The sequence below is a fragment of the Haematobia irritans genome, chromosome 1 (assembly GCF_050003625.1).
Source record: "Haematobia irritans isolate KBUSLIRL chromosome 1, ASM5000362v1, whole genome shotgun sequence".
In the NCBI taxonomy this organism is placed as follows: Eukaryota; Metazoa; Arthropoda; class Insecta; order Diptera; family Muscidae; genus Haematobia; species Haematobia irritans.
Genome location: NC_134397.1, coordinates 256,739,936 through 256,761,779, shown reverse-complemented (window position 1 = coordinate 256,761,779; position 21,844 = coordinate 256,739,936). Strand labels below are relative to the sequence as shown.

General features: G+C 35.9%; 1 protein-coding gene across 1 annotated transcript in view; it reads left to right on the top strand.

Moving 5' to 3' along the window:
- Positions 1-1,872: 1,872 nt before the first annotated feature.
- The window catches only part of klg (klingon), a 762,719-nt gene continuing 742,747 nt past the window's right edge, over positions 1,873-21,844 (top strand). The window contains exon 1 of the mRNA XM_075290179.1: positions 1,873-1,968. The gene's annotated coding sequence lies outside the window, so the exon portion shown is untranslated. The remainder of the gene's footprint in view (positions 1,969-21,844) is intronic.

The window sequence follows — 21,844 nt, the reverse complement described above, 5'->3', positions numbered from 1 at the left end:
ATATGGTATCGAAAATTTAGATCTACAAAGTGGTGCAGGGTATAATATAGTCGGCCCCGCCAGACTTTAGACTTTCCTTACTGGTTTTTTACTAACATTGTGTTCCACCCTAGTGCATTAGCCGACTTAAATTTTGAGTCTATAGATTTTGTAGAAATCTATCAAATTCTGTCCAGATGGAGTAATATTTAAATGTATGAATTTGGGACAAACCTTTATATATAGCCCCCAACACATTTGACGGATGTGATATGGTATCGAAATTTAGATCTACAATGTGGTGCAGGGTATAATATAGTCGGCCCCGCCCGACGTTAGACTTTCCTTACTTGTTTATAGCAAAGTTTGTCAAAAATTTATTTTTATAGATTTTTGTTGTTAATTTAATTTTATTTAGAAAATTTTTTAAAAAATTTATTTTATTGTTGTTGTTTTTTTTTAAATTTCAGCTTTAAACCATACATTGACTAAACTACAAGTGTAGCTTAACCAACAGAGGAAAATAATGTTTGTCAAATTTATTTGGGCAATGACCTATAGACTGCAAGATGGTTGGATGGACGCACGTTTCGGAATTACCACATTCCTCATCAGCATCCTCTATTTGCAGCAAAACTATCAACCAATTATCAGAATAAATTCAAGCAGTTCAGTAAACCCAACAATGAACCACACTTGAACCTTCAGAAAAAAGGTTTTGTATGATAGCCGGCTTATGTCGAAATAAATTCGAAACAAACATATCTCTTTTCCTATGCCACTGTCAAATCATCGATTTGAGTGTAGTTGGCTGGGTTTATTATTTTATTTATAAAATTTTGGCAAAACTTTATTTTTATAGAAAATTTTGTCAAATCTTTATTTCTATAGAAAATTTTGTCAAAATTTTTATTTCTATAGAAAATGTTGTATCTCATAGTTGGAGAGGATTTTTTTGCAAAATCTACCAAAATATGAAGAATTCAACCAATCTACCAAACAGTAAAAAATCTACCATTTTTGGTAGAATTCTATTTACCAACTGTGGCAACCGTACTCACATAACATAGAAGTGCACGCGTGACTAATATTTTTCTCACTTGAATATCTCAATTCTGATAACTATCCATTGGGATAGGTTAAAAATACTGTAGGGTCTTATGATATGTGAAGGAGGCAGAGAAACATATATATGTGTGTGTGTGAGTATAGGACTCTATGTCTGTCTTTGACGGAACTCAAATATGTAAATTTTTTACATTTTCCATAGATAGTTATATACGGTACGGTACGACTTTATACTATGGCCATTTACAATTCTATGATGATGACAATTCCAGAATACATTGTTCGTAAAAAGAAGAAATGTAAGGAGGATTAGCTATGCAAGGAATAGTAAAACTCGTTCAACTCTCTCTATCTCTTTGTCAGGCCATGAAATTGTTGACTGTCTGTCTGTCTGTCAGTCAGTCAGTCAGTCATTTGAAAGGTTCGCTCGCTCGGCCACATATGTGTGTGTGTATGTTTGTGTGTGCACCACAGAATAACAACATTTATGTTTTCTGTGGCAATTTCCTTTTTTTTTTCTCATGCCATCCATATAAAATGAACTCTTTGCATTTTTTGATGGCTTCTAACGGGGTGTGAACTCTTTTGTAATAAACATGTTAGACAAAATCCATAGAGTTTCATTCGAAAAAATATAAAAAAAATCGAATAAAACTTTTCAGACTGCTAACAATAGTTGTTGGCCATATATTTCTGTATTATAGAGGGGGGATGCAATGTTCTAAAACAGGAGACTCAATTCAAAAAGGTGTTGATTCTTTTTAATCTCCTTATATTTAGTTTTTCAATTTGTCTAAAATATTGTATCGCTCTTCTATCTATCATTTCAGTTCTGTTGAATCACTAACAACTTCATATTCTGGAAAACGAAGAATTGTTTATTTGGGAGCTATGGTTAGCATATTGTTACCTGCGCATGTGGTGAGTAAATGTATTTAATTAATGCAGAAATTTTATTTTTGAGGAATACCCAGCAAAAAAATTTGGAAGTTCTTCGAAAGGCACAACTTTAAAAGCACTTCCAGAAGATGTACTCCCCATGATGTTCTTTATTTTTACTACACAGGAAGTTCTTTTCATTCAATTTTTTATAACATGTTTTTTCATATCTTAATGGATTATTTTAACTTTTTTTGTTTCAAATTGGTTAAAAACAATTTTAGAATTCATAAAATGGTACAAATCCTTTAAACTTTGTCGAAAAAAAAAATGCTAAATACTATCTGAAAAAATTGTGAATTTTTGAAAATATTTGAGATTGAACGTTTCCGACAAGCGTTAGAATCCATTAAAAATTATAAAAAATTATAAAAATTATTTATTTGACAAAATATCACAGAATTTTTTAATTTACATCCAAAACATTGAATTCGGATCACACCTAAAGAAGTGATGCAAATTCAGTGCAACGGCCGTTGAAATGGAGGACTTCCGTCCTATGACAAGTCCATGTTAAATTCATCGCTTCTGCGTCAATTTTGCACCACTTCCGGATCCAAAAAGAACATTTTCATTACTTTTTTGGGGACGCTTTTTTTGCTAGGTAATTAAAAAATTCTGACAATTTACTAATTTTTACTATTTTTCGGAATTGAGAAAGCAAAAATATTAGTAAATTAAAATATTATATAATAAATAATAATAAAAACAGATTTTCAACTTGTAAAAAATACAAATCACAGGAAGTAAGGAAAGTCTAAACTCAGGCCGAATATATTATACCCTGCACAATTTTGGCAGGGTATAATATTGAATAGTGCCCTGGGGCGGAAATCAATGTTAGCCATCAAATATTTTTCCAAATAAATATTTTTATACCCTCCATCATAGGATGGGGGTATATTAACTTTGTCATTCCGTTTGTAACACATCGAAATATTGCTCTAATACCCCATAAAGTATATATATTCTGGGTCGTGGTGAAATTCTGAGTCGATTTAAGCGTGTCCGTCCGTACGTCCGCCCGTCCGTCTGTTGAAATCACGCTAACTTCCGAACGAAACAAGCTATCGACATGAAACTTGGCAGAAGTAGTTGTTATCGATGTAGGTCAGATGGTATTGAAAAGGGACCCTCAGATTTGGCTTGTGGAGCCTCTAACAGAAACATATTTCATCCGATCCGGCTGAAATTTGGTACATGGTGTTGGTATACGGTCTCTAACAACCATGCAAAAATTGGTCCACATCGGTCCATAATTATATATAGCCCCCATATAAACCGATCCCCAGATTGGGCTTGCGGAGCCTCAAAGGGAAGAAAATTTCATCCGATCCGGCTGAAATTTGGTACATGATGTTGGTATATGGTTTCTACCACCCATGCAAAAATTGGTCCACATCGGTCCATAATTATATATAGACCCCATATAAACCGATCTCCAGATTTGGCTTGCGAAGCCTCAAAAAGAAAATTGGTCCACATCGGTCCATAACTATACATAGCCCCCATATAAACCGATCCCCAGATTTGGGTTGCGGAGCCTCAAAAAGAAGCAAATTTCATCCGATCCGCCTGAAATTTGGTACATGATATTGGTATATGGTCTCTAACAGCCGTGCCAGAATTGTTCCATATCGGTCCATAATTATATATAGCCCCCATATAAAACGTTCTCCAGATTTGACCTCCGGAGCCTCTTGGAGGAGCAAAATTCATCCGATCCGGTTCAAATTAGGAACGTGGTGTTAGTATATGGTCGCTAAGAGCCATACCAAAATTGGTCCAATCACACAAAAATTGGTTCATATCGGTTCATAATCATGGTTGCCACTAGAGCCAAAAATAATCTACCAAAATTTTATTTCTACAGAAAATTTTGTCAAAATTTTATTTCTATAGAAAATTTTGTCAAAATTTTATTTCTATAGAAAATTTTGTCAAAATTTTATTTCTAGAGAAAATTTTGTTAAAATTTTATTCCGTTCATAATAAAATTTTCATCATTGTCAAAATTTTATTTCTATAGAAAATTTTGTCAAAATTTTATTTCTATAGAAAATTTTGTTCAAATTTTATTCGGTTCATAATCATGGTTGCCACTCGAGCCAAAAATATTCTACCAAGATTTTATTTCTATAGACAATTTTGTCAAAAGTTTATTTCTATAGAAAATTTTGTTAAAATTTTATTTCTGTAAAAATTTTTGTCAAAATTTTCTTTCTATAGAAAATTTTGTTAAAATTTTATTTCTATAGAAAATTTTGTCAAAATTTTATTTCTATAGAAAATTTTGTTAAAATTTTATTTCTATAAAAAATTTTGTCAAAATTTTAATTCTATAGAAAATTTTGTCACAGTTTTCTTACTATAGAAAATTTTGTCAAAATTTTATTTCTGTAGAAAATTTTGTCAATATTGTATGTCTACTTTGTCAAACTGAATTATATATGTATTGGATCGATCTTTTTTGATTTAATATATACCACGTATGGACTTACATACAATTTGGAAGATGGTGTTAGGAGGTTTTAAGATACCTTGCCATCGGCAAGCGTTACCGCAACTTAAGTAATTCGATTTTGGATGGCAGTGTTTAGAAGAAGTTTCTACGCAATCCATGATGGATGGTACATAAGCTTCGGCCTGGCCGAACTTACGGCCGTATATACTTGTTTAAATTTAAATGATTTTTAATGCATTGTCTGATTCGGTGAATCGCAAATTTATGTAAAATGAAATAACGTCCAATAGGCTGAAATAAGTCCCAAAAACCACAAATGAAATAAGTTTAAAAAATTGGGGATTTATATCATTATGAAACAAATCCCCAAAAAAAATTATGAAATTATACTCCAAAAATCAATAAATCAAACAAAACGGCTAACGAAATATATCCCCAATATTTTTATTATAAAGTATATATATTCTGGGTCGTGGTGAAATTCTGAGTCGATCTGAGCATGTCCGTCCGTTCGTCTGTTGAAATCACGCTAACTTCCGAACGAAACAAGCTCTCGACTTGAAACTTGGCACAAGTAGTTGTTATTGATGTGGGTCGGATGGTATTGCAAATGGGCCATATTGGTCCACTTTTACGTATAGCCCCCATACAAACGGACCCCCAAATTTGGCTTGCGAATCCTCTATGAGAAGCAAATTTCATCCGATCGGGCTGAAATTTGGTATATGGTGTTAGTATATGGTCTCTAACAACCATGCAAGAAATTGTCCACATCGGTCCACTTTTACGTATAGCACCCATATAAACGGACCCACAAATTTGGCTTGCGAATCCTCTAAGAGAAGCAAATTTCATCCTATCCGGCTGAAATTTGGTACATGGTTTTGGTGTATGGTCTCTAACAACCGTGCCAGAATTGGTCCATATCAGTCCATAATTATATGTAGCCTCCATATAAACCCTTGTCCAGATTTGACCACCGGAGCCTCTTGGACGGGCAAAATTCATCCGATCCGGTTCAAATTTGGAACGTGATGTTAGTGTGTGGACGTTAACAACTATTCCAAAATTGGTATATATCGGTCTATAGTTATATATAACCGATCCCCAATCACACAAAAATTGGTCCATATCAGTTCATAATAATGGTTGCCACTCCGGCCAAAAACAATCTACCAAAATTTTATTTCTGTAGAAAATTTTGTCAAAATTTTATTTCTATACAAAATTTTGTAAAAATTTTATTTCTATAGAGAACTTTGTCAAAATTTTATTCCTACAAAATTTTTTGTCAAAATTTTATTTCTATAGAAAATTTTGTCCAAATTTTATTTATATAGAAAATTTTGTAAAAAAAATTATTTCTATAGAAAATTTTGTCAAAATTTTATTTCGATAGAAAATTTTGTCAAAAGTTTATTTTTTTAAAAAATTTTGTCAAAATTTTATTTCGTTTTGTTTGTTATTGTTGGCTTCTCTTCAATCGTTATTGTTGTTTTTTTGTTTTTTGATCTCAGCTTAAAGCCATGCATTGACTAAACTACAAGTGTAGCTTAACCAACAGAGGAAAAGTATGCTTGTCAAATTTATTTGGGCAAAGCCCTATAGACTGCAAGATGGTTGGATGGACGCACGTTTCGGAATTACCACATTCCTCATCAGCATCCTCTACTTGCAGCAAAACTATCAACCAATTATCAGAATAAATTCGGGTAATTCACTCAACCCAACGTGAACTACACTTGAACCTCCCGAAAAAGGGAGGTTCAAGTGTATAGGGCTTTGCCCAAATAAATTTGACAAGCATACTTTTCCTCTGTTGGTTAAGCTACACTTGTAGTTTAGTCAATGCATGGCTTTAAGTTGAGATCAAAAAACAAAAAAACAACAATAACGATTGAAGAGAAGCCAACAATAACAAACAAAACGAATGAAGATAGAGGAAGCACGCTCAAAAACAAACCCAGCCAAATACATACAAATCGATGATTTGAGTTTGGCAAAGGAAAAGAGATATGCTGGCAAATTTGTTTAGGCAGTAGCCGACTATCAAACCCTTTTTCGGGAGGTTCAAGTGTAGTTCACGTTGGGTTGAGTGAATTACCCGAATTTATTCTGATAATTGGTTGATAGTTTTGCTGCAAGTAGAGGATGCTGATGAGGAATGTGGTAATTCCGAAACAGCTGTACATCCAACCATCTTGCAGTCTATAGGGCTTTGCCCAAATAAATTTGACAAGCATACTTTTCCTCTGTTGGTTAAGCTACACTTGTAGTTTAGTCAATGCATGGCTTTAAGCTGAGATCAAAAAACAAAAAAACAACAAAATTTTATTTCTATAGAAAATTTAGTTAAAATTTTATTTCTATTGAAAATTTTGTCAAACTGAATTATAAACGTATTTAATCGGTCTTTTTTAATTTAATATATACCACGTATGGACTTACTTATAATTTAGAGAAAATTTTTTCAAAATTTTATTTCTGTAGAAAATTTTGTCAAAGTTTTATTTCTGTAGAACATTGTGTTAAAATTTTATTTCTATAGAAAATTGTGTCAAAATTTTATTTCTATAGAGAATTTTGTCAAAATTTTATTTCTACAAAAATTTTTGACAAAATTTTATTTCTATAGAAAATTTTGTCAAAATTTTGTGTCTATAGAAAATTTTGTCAAAATTTTATTTCTATAGAAAATTTTGTCAAAATTTTATTTCTATAGAGTATTTATCAATATTTTATTTCTATAGAAAATTTTGTCAAAATTTTATTTCTATAGAAAATTTTGTTAAAATTTCATTTCTATAGAAAATTTTGTCAACATTTAATTCTATACAAAATTTTGTCAAAATTTTATTTCTATAGAAAATTTTATCAAAATTTTATATCTATAGAAAATTTTGTCAAATTTTGCCAAAATGATTTTGAATGACGGTAAAATGAAGGTGATCGTGATAGCAAAGGTCTTAAAGATATCAAAGGAACGTGTTGGTCATATCATTCATCAATATTTGGATATGCCGAAGCTCTGTACAAAATGGGTGCCGCGCGAGCTCACATTTGACCAAAAACAACAACGTGTTGATGATGCAGCTGTTACCTCGTAATACACCCGAGTTTTTCCGTCGATATGTGACAACGGCTGAAACATGGCTCCATCACTACACTCCTGAGTCCAATCGATAGTCGGCTGAGTGGACAGCGACCGGTGAACCGTCTCCGAAGAGTGGAAAGACTCAAAAGTCCGCTGGAAAAGTAATGGCCTCTGTTTTTTGGGATGCGCATGGAATAATTTTTATCGATTATCTTGAGAAGGGAAAAACCATCAACAGTGACTATTATATGGCGTTATTGGAGCGTTTTAAGGTCGAAATCGCGGCATAGCGGCCCCATATGAAGAAGAAACAAGTAAGGAAAGTCTAAAGTCGGGCGGGGCCGACTACATTATACCCTGCACCACTTTGTATATCTAAATTTTCGATACCATATCACATCTGTCAAATGTGTTGGGTGCTATATATAAAGGTTTATCCCAAATACATATATTTAAATATCACTCGATTTGGACAGAATTTGATAGACTTTAACAAAATCTATAGACTCAAAATTTAAGTTGGCTAATGCACTAGGGTGGAACACAATTTTAGTAAAAAAACAAGTAAGGAATGTCTAAAGTCGGGCGGGGCCGACTATATTATACCCTGCACCACTTGGTAGATCTAAATTTTCGATACTATATCACATCCGTCAAATGTGTTGGGGGTATATATAAAGGTTTGTCCCAAATACATACATTTAAATATCACTCGATCTGGATAGAATTTGATAGACTTCTACAAAATCTATGGACTCAAAATTTAAGTCGGCTAATGCACTAGGGTGGAACACAATGTTAGTAAAAAAACAAGTAAGGAATGTCTAAAGTGGGGCGGGGCCGACTATATTATACCCTGCACCACTTTGTAGATCTAAATTTTCGATACTATATCACATCCGTCAAATGTGTTGGGGGTATATATAAAGGTTTGTCCCAAATACATACATTTAAATATCACTCGATCTGGATAGAATTTGATAGACTTCTACAAAATCTATGGACTCAAAATTTAAGTCGGCTAATGCACTAGGGTGGAACACAATGTTAGTAAAAAAAATATGGGAAACATTTAAATCTGAAGCAATTTTAAGGAAACTTCGCAAAAGTTTATTTATGATTTATCGCTCGATATACGTGTATTAGAATTTTAGGAAAATTAGAGTCATTTTTAAAACTTTTCGACTAAGCAGTGGCGATTTTACAAGGAAAATGTTGGTATTTTGACCATTTTTGTCGAAATCAGAAAAACATATATATGGGAGCTACATCTAAATCTGAACCGATTTCAACCAAATTTGGCACGCATAGCAACAATGCTAATTCTACTCCCTGTGCAAAATTTCAACTAAATCGGAGTTAAAAATTGGCCTCTGTGGTCATATGAGTGTAAATCGGACGAAAGCTATATATGGGAGATATATCTAAATCTGAACCGATTTCAACCAAATTTGGCACGCATAGCTACAATGCTAATTCTACTCCCTGTGCAAAATTTCAACTAAATCGGAGCAAAAAATTGGTCTCTGTGGACATATGAGTGTAAATCGGCCGAAAGCTATATATTGGAGCTATATCTAAATCTGAACCGATTTCAACCAAATTTGGCACGCATAGCAACAATGCTAGTTCTACTCCCTGTGCAAAAGTTCAACTAAATCGGAGTTAAAAATTGGCCTCTGTGGTCATATGAGTGTAAATCGGGCGAAAGCTATATATGGGAGCTATATCTAAATCTGAACCGATTTCAACCAAATTTGGCACGCATAGCTACAATGCAAATTTTACTCCCTGTGCAAAATTTCAACCAAATTGGGGTAAAACTCTGGCTTCTGGGACCGTATTAGTCCATATCGGGCGAAAAATATATATGGGAGCTATATCTAAATCTGAACCGATTTCTTTCAAAATCAATAGAGATCTATTCTGAGCCAAAACACATACTTGTGCCAAATTTGAAGTCGATTGGACTAAAACTGCGACCTAGACTTTGATTACAAAAATGTGTTCACGGACAGACGGACAGACGGACATGGCTATATCGACTCAAGAACCCACCCTGAGCATTTTTGCCAAAGACACCATGTGTCTATCTCGTCTCCTTCTGGGTGTTGCAAACATATGCACTAACTTATAATACCCTGTTCCACAGTGTGGAGCAGGGTATAAAAATATGGGAAACATTTAAATCTGAAGCAATTTTAAGGAAACTTCGCAAAAGTTTATTTATGATTTATCGCTCGATATATATGTATTAGAAGTTTAGGAAAATTAGAGTCATTTGTACATCTTTTAGATTAAGCAGTGGTGATTTTACAAGGAAAATGTTGGTCGAAATCAGAAAAACATATATATGGGAGCTAAATCTAAATCTGAACCGATGTCAACCAAATTTGGCAAGCATAGCTACAATGCTAATTCTACTCCCTGTGCAAAAGTTCAACTAAATCGGAGTTAAAAATTGGCCTCTGTGGTCATATGAGTGTAAATCGGGCGAAAGCTATATCTGGGAGATATATCTAAATCTGAACCGATTTCAACCAAATTTGGCACGCATAGCTACAATGCTAATTCTACTCCCAGTGGAAAATTTCAACTAAATCGGAGTTAAAAATTGGCCTCTGTGGTCATATGAGAGTAAATCGAGCGAAAGCTATATATGGGAGATATATCCAAATCTGAACCGATTTCAACCAAATTTGGCATGTATAGCTACAATGCTAATTCTACTCCCTGTGCAAAATTTCTATATATATGGGAGATATATCCAAATCTGAACCGATTTCAACCAAATTTGGCACGTATAGCAAAAATGCTAATTCTACTCCCTGTGCAAAATTTCAACTAAATCGGAGTTAAAAATTGGCCTCTGTGGTCATATGAATGTAAATCGGGCGAAAGCTATATATGGGAGCTATATCTAAATCTGAACCGATTTCAACCAAATTGGGCACGCATAGCTACAATGCTAATTATACTCCCTGTGCAAAATTTCAACTAAATCGGAGCAAAAACTTGGCCTCTGTGGGCAAATGAGTGTAAATCGGGCGAAAGCTATATATGGGAGCTATATCTAAATCTGAACCGATTTTGCTGATATTTTGCAAGTTTTTCGAGACTCATAAAATATTCGGATGTACGGAATTTGAGGAAGATCGGTTGATATACACGCCAATTATGACCAGATCGGTGAAAAATATATATGACAGCTATATCTAAATCTGAACCGATTTTTTCCAAAATCAATAGGGATCGTCGTTGAGCCGAAACAGGACCCTATACCAAATTTTAGGACAATCGGACTAAAACTGCGAGCTGTACTTTGCACACAAAAATACATCAACAGACAGACAGACAGACGGACAGACAGACGGACATCGCTAAATCGACTCAGAATTTAATTCTAAGCCGATCCGTATACTAAAAGGTTGGTCTATGATTACTCCTTCTTGGCGTTACATACAAATGCACAAACTTATTATACCCTGTACCACAGTAGTGGTGAAGGGTATAAATATGGAAAGCATTTAAATCTGAAGCAATTTTAAGGAAACTTCGCAAAAGTTTATTTATGATTTATCGCTCGATATATATGTATTAGAAGTTTAGGAAAATTAGAGTCATTTTTACAACTTTTCGACTAAGCAGTGGCGATTTTACAAGAAAAATGTTGGTATTTTGACCATTTTTATCGAAATCAGAAAAACATATATATGGGAGCTATATCTAAATCTGAACCGATTTCAACCAAATTTGGCACGCATAGTTACAACGCTAATTCTACTCCCTATGCAAAATTTCAACTAAATCGGAGCAAAAAATTGGCCTCTGTGGCAAATGAGTGTAAATCGGGCGAAAGCTATATATGGGAGCTATATCTAAATTTGAACCGATTTTGCTGATATTTTGCAAGTTTTTCGAGACTCATGAAATATTCGGATGTATGGAATTTTAGGAAGATCGGTTGATATACACGCCAATTATGACCAGATCGGTGAAAAATATATATGGCAGCTATATCTAAATCTGAACCGATTTTTTCCAAAATCAATAGGGATCGTCTTTGAGCCGAAACAGGACCCTATACCAAATTTTAGGACAATCGGACTAAAACTGCGAGCTGTACTTTGCACACAAAAATACATCAACAGACAGATAGACAGACGGACATCGCTAAATCGACTCAGAATTTAATTCTAAGCCGATCCGTATACTAAAAGTTTGGTTTATGATTACTCCTTCTTGGCGTTACATACAAATGCACAAACTTATTATACCCTGTAACACAGTAGTGGTGAAGGGTATAACAACAAGTATATACAGCACTAAGTTCGCCCGGGCCGAATCTTAAATACCCACCACCATGAACCAAATATTAGGGTTTCCTTTGAAATTTCAGGAGGGCTTGAGGACTTGAGGACACTTCCCGAAGATAAATTTAAATTTCACCTATGAGGACTATATCAAATTCTGGACTTATAAGAACCATTTTTGTTTGAGTTTTAGAGGAATCATTAACATCTCTTTTAAGTGTGCAAGAAAATTATAAAATAACGTCTTGATTTGAAATCTTAAATCTTTAGAAGTAAAATCTGGACATTTTACATTGAGTTTCAAGCAATTTTCATGATCAGTGCGCCTTCTACACCCTCAAGAAGTAAAGTCGGTCTATATGGAGGCATTACCAAATGGACCGATAAAAACTTAATCCGATTTTTTGTGAGCCTAAAATACCAGAATATTTACAATTTCAGGCAAATCATATAAAAACTACGGTTTCTAGAAACCCAAGGAGTTAAATTGGGAGACCAATACACACCGTTTTCGGCACACCTCTTTATGACCCGAAAATACCTCTGGATTTCCAATTTCAGGCAAATAGGATAAAAACTTCGGATTCTAGAAGACCAAGAAGTAAAATCGGGAAATCGGAATATATAGGGGGCTATACCAAAATATGGACCGATACTCACCATTTTCGGCACACCTCTTTATAGTCGTAAAATACCTCTAGATTTCCAATTTCAGGCAAATTGGATAAAAACTACGATTTCTATAAGCCCAAGACCCCAAATCGGGAGGTCGGTTTATATGGGGACTATATCAAAACCTGGACCGATATAGCCCATCTGCCGGCAAAAGACGAGTTTGTGCAAAATTTCAGCACGGTAGCTTCATTATTGAAGACTGTAGCGTAATTACAACGGACGGACATGGTTATATCGTCTCAGAATTTCTCCATGATCAAGAATATATATACTTCATATAGCCGAAAATCGACATTTCGATTTGTTACAAATGGAATGACAAACTTATTATACCCCCGTCACCATTCTATGGTGGTGGGTATAAAAATAAATTTCAAAAAAATTTGAACCTGTGCCGTTTAACTTTTTCGCTTCCATGGAAGTTCTTTTGAGAAGGTTTTGCAAATTAAGATAACTTTTTTTTTGTTGATTTTTAATGGAAAAATATATATATACGAAAACATATGCAGAAAATAAAAAATAAAAACGATGCATATAAAAAAATAATTTTTTAGAAAAATATTTAATAAAAATTATACCCTGTACCACAGTAGTGGTGATGGGTATAAAAATTGCCGCTGGTGAGATTTGACCCTGCGTTTCTTATTTTTGCGTTCATACTAATAAAGAACATCTCGAGAAGCAATTAGAAAGTTATTCCTTGGTGTCGTATTACTATCATATCACAAACATTTGAATTGACCTTTCTACGCTTTATGTTCAATGGCGTTTGTGGCTGAGTGTGCTAAGGTGTTCTGTTATGGTGCCAGCAAACCCAGGTTCAACCCCTGGTCGGAGCGTAAAAATTAGATAATAGGAACATAATTGTGTAATAAAACATATGGATGAAAAAAAGGGAATTTGGTTGAAAAAAAATTGTTTTTTTTTTCGCTTTTTAAATTTCTTCATTCAAATTAACTTCCAGGGCACAACTTCTAAAGCAATGCAAAGGATCCAAAAAGGAGTACTTCAATCCTATGACAAGCCCATGTAAAATTCATTGGAGATGATCCAAGTTTGCACTACTGTCGGATCACACATTGTGGATCCAAACTACTTTTTTGGAATCTCTTTTTTTGCTGGGAAGGGAACTATGTCGAATTTTGACAAAAAATGTGTTTTCTTTGTTAGACCGGGGACTTATCAGGCAAACCTGTTATTTAGAGTCTTTTCTCATTTTGTTCTCTTGGGATCTTTTTTTCATAGAGGCGTAATTTTGTGAAGCCCAAGTTTTTAATAATTTATGATTGTTTTCGATATCACCTGTAAAATTATATAATTTGGTAATTTGAACATAAAATTAATTATATCTTCCAAATGTATAGACGGTTCCATTACATCGCAAACAATGACCACTTGAGACTAATTGAACACTTGTGTTTAACAAATCAAATTTTCATCGGTTTAGATAAATTAAAGCAACATTGCAACAGGAAATTTTTAAGAATAAAATCTATAGAGAATTTGTGTTAGATTGTATATCACATAATAGGCATATCATAACCAATGATAATCGTCCCAGTTGTGTGAGTGTTTTGTGTGAGTACGTGTGCTTGACTCTAGAGAATATAATTGGCAAAATGTGGTGGTTTTCCCTGATTATCCCTATAATAAATTCTTACTATTGTCAAACTTCCGATTCATTCACCTAAAAATGAATGAATTGCATACAATTCACCCAACACTTTAACAATACCAACCAAGGCTATCATGGAGGATATAAATCAAACAATAACTAAATTTGGCCACACACCAACAGAGCACCAGATAGGGAAAGAGAAAATAATAAAAAAAAACACGACAACAAACAAATCGTAATAAAAATCTAACCCTCTGCTAATGCGCATTTGTTGTCATTACAAATATTTGCATTGTCTAGTTTTCTCGGGTAAGAGCATCCTTGCCGTGGTGTTAGAAACAAAGGACAATAGATGCAGTAGTAGCAGCAGCAGCAGTCACAATATTAGTCCTGGTAGTTGTTCATATTGAATAGCCACAACTATTTTGACAATAGATGGTTTGTCTATAGCCAATAAATTTATCGATTGCTTAGCATGTGGTACTTGTCGTGGGGTCTATGGGTCGATCGATAGTTTCGATGTCGCTTAGTTGGTCTATTGATTATGTTAACTTCCATTGGATTTAGTTGATTCGAAATGTTTGATATACATGTGAGTGTGTGCGTGTGTGTCTGAATGTTGAATATTTTCTCCCATTTTGCTTTGTATTTTTATTGTGATTTCCCCCCTGGATTTTTGAATTCAAAATATTGCCACTAGTGTTTCAAATACTTGGGGTGAGTTGGAATGCCTTTTCTAGCTTTATTTGCAAAAAAAAATAAATTTTTGTGAACATATTTTTGGTTGTTGGTTTTTGGACAAATAGTTGCTCTCATGATGTTAACGATGATGTAAAATTTGTTTGTTTTATCTTCTGTAGATTTTATGTCCTTCCCCAGTCTTATTTAAGCAAAATTGTTTCAGCATACACATGTTCATATTTGTTGTCGTTTTAGAAATGATCCTAAATCAAATAAAGAATTTATGCAGTTTTATTGCTAGTATTAAAAGATAGTAAATAAATTAGTAATCGTGGTAAAATTGAGACTATAACTCATGGGGTGGGGTATAATGTCAATCGGTCGTATTTAAATGTAGTCCTCATGTAAATTTATCAACAGAATTGGGTTTTGGAATCTTCTCAAGGTATAGATTTCATCTGATTTACTTAAAATTTCGCACTTGAAGTCAAAATTCATGAAAAAAAACAAGTAAGGAAAATCTAAAGTCGGGCGTGGCCGACTATATTATACCCTGCACCACTTTGTAGATCTAAATTTTCGATACCATATCACATGCGTCAAATGTGTTGGGGGCTATATATAAAGGTTTGTCCCAAATACATACTGTTACGAATTTGATAATTATAGATATAGGTTTATTTAAATTGGTTTCCGTTAATTTAAAGTTTCAGATTGTAACGATAAAGTTTCGCTATCACTTGTTGGAATCATCTATTCATTTTCTAGTATTTTCCTGAATTTCTTTTATGTTCTTTTGTTTGCTTATCGAAATGTTAGTTCTTACTCTCTCATAGAATAGCAACCCCTTTGTTTTGTTATTTTGCATTCTCATTTCATCTCATTGTCTATTGTCATTATTGTTGTTGTTGTAGTAATGCGAGCATATATCTATGTGAGTGTGTATGTGTTTGGCAGCCACCAGATAAACAACTTAATGGTCTAAGAAGGTTCTGGCGTTGCCAGAATATTGTAGTGAAACCAGAATGTTCTCGTATTGCCACACCGTCATATATAAAAGCGCTCGCATGCTGCTAACGAGTCAGTCTTAATTAAAGCGTCAAACGAATAACTTCAGTGTGAACGAATTGTAAAGCGTGAAGTCATAGTAAATAAATTGTAGATTGTCGTTATTTAAAAGAACTGTGTTTTAATTGTCGGGTAACTAAAAACGCCTAAATATAAAAACGTAACAATTGGTGTCAGAAGTGGAATAACGAAAAAAAAAATCTACAATGAAGTTTAATGAGCTTCGAGTGGAAGACTTAAAAAAGGAATTGAGCAAACTGGAGCTGCCGACAACGGGCAATAAGGCCCAGCTTCAAAAGCGTCTACTAGAAGAGTTTGAACGGCGTAATATGGACATTGCGACGCATGAGTTTGATTATAAGGAAGACATTGATGAATCAATACTCGTCAATACAAGCAGTGTAGAAACTCCATCTGTGGCTTCGAATGTTGTGGATTACACATCAATGCTCAATGCTTTGAGCAAAATGATGGAAGAAAATTCTAGAAAAATGGAAGAAAATTCTAGAAAATTGGAAGAAAAATTCGACGAAAATTCTAGAATGGTCAACGAAAAATTACAACAAATTTCTGAAGGCATGGAGAAACGTGTGGACCATATAGAAAATCAAATTGTGGAATTGGATAAGAAAGTTCTTTCCGTGGATGAGAAAATTATGGTTCATGATGAGAAGTTTCTGCACATCGAGAAAAAAATGTCAGAGCTGGAAATTAAAGGTGGTCCAGTGCGCGTCATCGAGGGCTCAAAAATCAAAACTCCTGTTTTCGATGGCTCAACGTCATTTGATGTCTTCAAATTCCAATTCGAAATGGTTGCTTCTAGAAATTTGTGGAATGACGATGATAAAGCAATTGAACTTCTATTGGCATTAAAGGGCAATGCTGCTGATGTGATACAAAGCATTCCCGCTGTTTCTAGAAATAACTATAATGAAGTAATAGCGGCGCTTCAACGCAAGTATGGTGGAGAGCACAAGCAAGACATCTTTAGAATGGAATTAAGAGGTAGAGTCCAGAAATCAAACGAGACTCTACAAGACTTTGCAACAGAAGTTGAGCGGTTGGTGCTACTGACATACCCAGGAGAGAGTCACCCACTTGTGGACCGCATCAAAATTGAGACCTTTGTGAATGGCATTCGAGACCCAGACATAAAATGTGCAACATATGCGTCACAAAAGGCTACATTCGCAGAAACAGTAACATTTGCACTTGCGCAAGAAACTGCGAGATTGCTGGCACGGCCTCAAATTCACAAAGTACACAGAGTAGAGACCGAGTGTGAAGAATCGAAATCTATCATTGACTCGATGAAAGAGGCAATGAAGCAGGTAATGCAAGAATTGAAACAGGATGCAACTAAATCCCGAATCAAATGCTATAACTGTGATAAGACGGGACATCTAGCTCGAGAATGCAAAGCGACGCAAACGGTCAAGATCCACATCACCATCTCCATTAAACAATAACCATAAGAAGGTGACCCCACAGTCAAGTGAGTCACCTTTAAACTAAATCGAGCTAGTTCAGCGGGGCAAGAGCTGGCTCCCACAGACGATGGCCCCACCATCTCCATAGCAATAGTTCAACAGAAAAATAACAATTTAACTATTGCGGGTGTTATTAATGGCGACAAGCGTACTTTGACGTTGGATACTGGTGCATCAAAGTCTATCATTAGATCTGATTTAGTAAAAGGAAAAGTTACACCACTGATTGGAGTCAAGCTACGCACGGCTACAGGGGAACCCGCAACCGTATATGGAAAGGTCACCGTAAAATTAACTATTGCTAACAAATCCGTTACTTATGATTTCATTGTGGCCGATATAGTAGACGAAGTTATAATTGGAGCGGATTTCATGATTGCTTTTGGTCTCAATTTGGATATGAAGCGTCGTGTAATGACATGGTGCGATGCCGAAATAACGGTAAACGTGGGATACGACGGGAATACACCTGTCAGACGTTTGACAACGAGCCAGTCAGAGTCTATACCACCGAATGCCGAAGCAATTATATGGGTTTCTATGAATGGAGATTGTGAAGTCGGCCAATTGTGGGTTGTTGAACCAGCAGAAAACAAAAGCAACAACATCTTGATAGCAAATGCCCTGGTAACAACGAACGAAGAGAGACTAATACCAGTTCGTGTCTTGAACTTGTCTGACAATCACGAGCAAATTGTAAAATTTTCTGACATTGGCAAATGTACACCAGCCGAGGCAATAGTCAATTTGGAAGTCAACTCATCAAAGACACATGGAGCAGTGAGAAAACATCTAGAAGCGTATGTCGAGGCTTGGACACGTCATCTATCGCCGTCAGAGAGAAATAAAGCCAAGCAATTGTTGTGGAAAAACGCCTGTGCTTTTGCTTCTGAAAAGGGAAATCAAGGAAGAACATCTGTAGTGAAACATGAAATTAAAACCGCAGAAGAAAGGCCCATAAAACAGGCACCACGAAGTGTTCCCCTGGCAAAAAGAGACGAAGTTCAAAAGCTCATAAAGGAAATGGCGGAGAGTGGAGTGATCGAGCCATCATCAAGTCCTTGGTGTTCCCCAGTTGTGCTGGTCAAAAAGAAAGATGGAAGTACCCGATTCTGCGTGGACTACAGAAAACTGAATGATGTCACCAAAAAGGACAGTTATCCGCTTCCACGCATTGATGACACGTTGGACACACTAGCCGGAACAACATGGTTTTCTACGCTTGATTTGCAGAGTGGATATTGGCAAGTAGAGATCGCCGAGAAAGACAAGGAAAAGACGGCTTTTGGCGTTAATGGCGGTCTCTGGCAATTCAATGTAATGCCGTTCGGGCTCTGCAACGCTCCGGCTACCTTCGAAAGATTGATGGAGCGGGTACTGAAGGGGTTGCACTGGAAGTCGTGCTTGATATACTTGGACGACATCATAGTGATGGGCAAAACATTTGACGAGCACCTTAAGAACTTGAAAGACGTTATCCAGCAATTGTCAGCCGCTGGTCTACGCCTTAACGCAAAGAAATGCTCCCTTTTCCAGCGGGAAGTTAAATACCTGGGTTATCATGTGACTGCAGAGGGCATATCCACCGATGAAGACAAAATCCAAGCTGTCAGAGATTGGCCACGACCCCGAAATCTCCACGAATTAAGAAGTTTCCTTGGGTTATGTACATATTACCGACGATTCGTCCCAAACTTCGCCAGCATCGCCGCTAGTCTCCACAAATTGACGCAAAAAGGTCAGAAGTTCCAGTGGAGCGACGAACAGGAGGATTCATTCCAACATTTAAAAGAACTTTTATGTTCAGCTCCTGTTCTAGCGTATCCTATTCCGGGCGAAAAATTTGTTTTGGATACAGATGCTAGCGCGCATGGTATTGGAGGTGTGCTATCCCAACAGATAGACGGCTGCTAGCCGTCATAGAGAGTGTAAAACATTATCATAAATATTTGTATGGACAACACTTCTTGCTCAGGACTGATCACTCAGCTCTACGATGGTTGCTCCAATTCAAGAATCCGGAAGCTCAACTGGCACGTTGGATCGAGAGGCTCCAAAGCTATGATTTCAGTATCGAGCATAGAAAAGGTGGAAAACACGGTAACGCTGACGCCTTGTCACGTCGACCTTGCAGTATAGAATGCAAGCACTGCTCGAAAGCTGAACACAAGGAGGAGATTGTTGATATTCGGCTGTTACACATCGAATCTGGAGTGGACTGGCCAACAGAACAGCATAAAAATCCCATTTTGAACAAAATTATTTCGGCAAAGGAAGAGAATAAGAAGCCCAGTAAGAAAGACATCGCAGCCGAAAGTCCACTTATGAAATCATACTGGGCTCAATGGGATAGTTTAGTTCTAGTCAATGGATCCCTGCAACGTAAATGGGAAAGCGAAGATGGCAAGAGCAGCCGAAATTTGATCATCGTTCCAGATTCAAAAATAAGAGACGTTTTGGCGGAGTTCCATAATGGTCCCAGTGGAGGTCACCTGGGAATAACCAAAACCGCCGAGAAAGTGAAGCAACGATTCTACTGGGTTGGATGCCAGAAATCAATTGCTGAATGGGTAGCCAATTGCGAGAAGTGCATGAAGGCGAAAGGTCCAACAAGGAAAAGTCGAGGTCGTATGCAAGAATATAGACCAGGAGCCCCGTTTGAAAGAATAGCAATGGACGTGGCAGGCCCTTTCCCAGTAAGTGATTCTGGAAACCGTTATGTCCTTGTGGTCATGGATTACTTCAGCAAATGGCCGGAGGTGTATGCAATTCCAAACCAAGAGGCAAAAACGATTGTGGATGTGGTCAACAAAAACTGGATATGTCGCTACGGTGTGCCGTCCGAGATTCACTCAGACCAGGGAAGAAATTTTGAATCGGCCATATTCAAAGAGATGTGTGAATCCCTTGGTATCAAGAAAACGAGGACTACGCCATTACATCCACAATCCGATGGCATGGTAGAAAGGTTTAATCGCACCCTGGAGGAACATCTTCGAAAAGTGGTGGACAACGGCCAGAGGGACTGGGACGAGCATATACCAAAGTTTTTGCTGTCCTATAGATCTGTCATTCATGATTCCACCTCTCGAACACCGGCCAATGTTCTATTCGGAACTGAGTTAAAGTTGCCTGGAGATCTGATATTCGGCGCTAAACCTTATGAGCTCGCCATGGAAGAAAACAGAAACGACATCCCAAACACTTTCGGAGAAGTTCACGAATCAGTGCGCAACAAAATAAAAATGGTCAGCAACAGAATGAAGGCGAGATACGATCGTGCTGTAAATACTGAGGGCTTCCAAGAAGAAGAATTGGTTCTGCTATTTAACCCGCAACGAAAGAAAGGATTGTGTCCTAAACTGCAAACACAGTGGGAAGGCCCATACAAAGTCATCAAGAAGATCAATGATGTTGTATACCGGATTCAGAAGGACGACAGCCCTAGATCAAAGATGAAAGTTGTACATCTGGAACGATTGGCTCCTTACGGAACAGGTTCTGTGCCTGTTCGGGACGAACAGGCTTAAGCGGGAGGCAGTGTTACGAATTTGATAATTATAGATATAGGTTTATTTAAATTGGTTTCCGTTAATTTAAAGTTTCAGATTGTAACGATAAAGTTTCGCTATCACTTGTTGGAATCATCTATTCATTTTCTAGTATTTTCCTGAATTTCTTTTATGTTCTTTTGTTTGCTTATCGAAATGTTAGTTCTTACTCTCTCATAGAATAGCAACCCCTTTGTTTTGTTATTTTGCATTCTCATTTCATCTCATTGTCTATTGTCATTATTGTTGTTGTTGTAGTAATGCGAGCATATATCTATGTGAGTGTGTATGTGTTTGGCAGCCACCAGATGAACAACTTAATGGTCTAAGAAGGTTCTGGCGTTGCCAGAATATTGTAGTGATACCAGAATGTTCTCGTATTGCCACACCGTCATATATAAAAGCGCTCGCATGCTGCTAACGAGTCAGTCTTAATTAAAGCGTCAAACGAATAACTTCAGTGTGAACGAATTGTAAAGTGTGAAGTCATAGTAAATAAATTGTAGATTGTCGTTATTTAAAAGAACTGTGTTTTAATTGTCGGGTAATTAAAAACGCCTAAATATAAAAACGTAACAATACATTTAAATATCACTCGATCTGGACACAATTTGATAAACTTCTACAAAATCTATAGACTCAAAATTTAAGTTGTCTAATGCACTAGGGTGGAACACAATTTTAGTAAAAAATATGGGAAACATTTAAATCTGAAGCAATTTTAAGGAAACTTCGCAAAAGTTTATTTATGATTTATCACTCGATATATATTTATTAGAAGTTTAGGAAAATTAGAGTCATTTTTACAACTTTTCGACTAAGCAGTGGCGATTTAACAAGGAAATTGTTGGTATTTTGACCATTTTTGTCGAAATCAGAAAAAATTATATATGGGAGCTATATC